The sequence below is a fragment of the Piliocolobus tephrosceles genome, unplaced genomic scaffold, assembly GCF_002776525.5.
Source record: "Piliocolobus tephrosceles isolate RC106 unplaced genomic scaffold, ASM277652v3 unscaffolded_4715, whole genome shotgun sequence".
Lineage (NCBI taxonomy): Eukaryota > Metazoa > Chordata > Mammalia > Primates > Cercopithecidae > Piliocolobus > Piliocolobus tephrosceles.
The window spans coordinates 1-2,078 of NW_022331736.1; the positions used below are offsets into that span (position 1 = coordinate 1).

The following is a 2,078-nucleotide window of genomic DNA, read 5'->3' on the forward strand; positions in this document are numbered from 1 at the left end:
GCTGGAGTGCAGTGGCATGATCTTGGCTCACTGCAAGCTCTGCCTCCAGGTTTCATGCCATTCTCCTGCCTCAGCCTCCCAAGTAGCTGGGACTACAGGCGTCTGCCACCACACCTGGCTAATTTTTTGTATTTTTAGTAGAGATGGGGTTTCACCGTTTTAGCCAGGATGGCCTCGATCTCCTGACTCCGTGATCCACCTGCCTCGGCCTCCCAAAGTGCTGGGATTACAGGCGTGAGCCACTGCACCTGACCCAAAAGCTTTGCCTTTTTACAGATATTAGACATGTTTCTTATTTAAGAAAAAAAATCTTAACAATAACGTAGAAGAAGAGAAATGTTTTTCCAAAATAGAGAAATCATTGTGATTATTTTTTCTTTTTGGAATGTTGGATAATATAGTCTGCTTCATTAATCATCAAGCATGCTATGGATTTTCCATTTTTATAGGCTGCGTATCTCAGTTAAGGTAATACTGGTAATTTTTGTACTGTATTTGAAGATGAAAAATATAGGCCAAAATCACAGATCTTGCATAGAAACTGGGTAATGAAGACAGCTCTGGAAGTACACATAGACACACACACGGACACACATATATATAAAATGCACACACATATATTTTTTAAAGATTTAAAGCTTTTAAAGCCCCTCCATTCTCCCAGAGTGGACAACCTCTCCCCTCTCTTAGAGTGGGTGGGGACAGCAGTTGCATGGGCAGCTTTCCTTGTGAGCCAGGAGTCCCTCTGGACACACTGCTGTCTAGCCACGCCCCCATTCCCTTTCAGCTTTCTAATTGACCAATGGGCTTGGAGCCTTAAGGCCACGCCCCTATTTGGCATTCTACTGCAACCCTGGTTACGCCTCCTCTGGCTCAGTCACACAGCTGCCTGGTAGGTGACTGGAGGTGTTGATCAGTGCTCGCTGGGATTTTGCTGATGTGGCCCTAACCCCGCCTCCCTCCCTCCTCTGCAATGGCAGAAGAAACTCGACAGAGCATATTGGCTGAGGCCAAGAGAAAGGTAAAAACGTACCAGGTCATGGCCCCCCAACCCAGCCACAGATCCCCTCTGACAACAAGACCACTGCCAGAGTCCATACCACTCCTGAGGCACACCGGACTGGGCCCGCTAACCCTGGTGCCTCTGGGCTACCCCCATCAAAGTTTTGTCAGTCAGCCTCACCCCTTCAGCAAGCAGCCCAGCCCCTGCCCTTGCCAAGCACCCCAGGGTGACTTTGGGCGGGTGACTCCTGGGGCTTCCTGCTGCATTACTGGGCCCTCATCTCCTGCTTCCCCAAGCTTGACCTCCCTGGGCTCTTTGGGCTTGCATCTCTAGGGACCTTGGTCCCCCAGCCCCAGGCCCTGCCCTCCTGAGTCATCCCTGGGTGACTTTGGGCTGGTAACTCCTGGGGCTCCCTGCTGCAGACTCTGCCCTCCCATCCTGCTGCCTCAAGGTCGACCTCCCTGGGCTCTTTGCACTGGCATCTCCAAGGACCTGGGTCCCAACCTTGTGTTTCCCTCCCCCATAGTGGAGTGGTGACTAGGACATTGCGCTGATGTGGCCCCTCCCCCTCACCAGGAGGAGTGGAATGTAGTGATGTCACAGTCTGCCTAGGAACTGTCATTACTGGAAGACTGGCCTTGGATCTTATGACCCAGTCCCCTAAGCGTTCTCACCCCATTTCTGGTTCCTCTGGTCACAGCACAAATTTCCAGCTGAAAGGGGAATGGAGACTGTGGGACCTAGGAGCAAGAGGTTTCAGGCTGCCTCACTCCCTTAACATCGACATTGACAGGGGGAAAAGCCTACACTTCCCCCGTGAGCGCAAAACATTGACAGTATCTCTGGGTGACAATGAGAGAATTGGTTTGGTTTGGTTTTCTCCCAGGTTTCTACTTTCCAGAGAGAGATTTTAACATTTTGTTCTGAGTTCTCCACCTCGTATTCTAATTCTCCATGGTTCTGGGACCAGACTACCCTTCAGTCAGTGTTCTCTGAAGTGAGATTTGCTCATCTTCTGTGGAATAGATCTTGGGAAAGTGAACTTGACAGCTTGAATCTTCCTCATATTATCTCA

At 50.2% G+C, this 2,078-nt stretch overlaps 1 pseudogene; it reads left to right on the plus strand.

Annotated features, from left to right (window-relative positions):
* Nucleotides 1–973: 973 nt before the first annotated feature.
* Nucleotides 974–1,615, plus strand: LOC113220583 (annotated as a pseudogene).
* The last annotated feature ends 463 nt before the right edge of the window (nucleotides 1,616–2,078 follow it).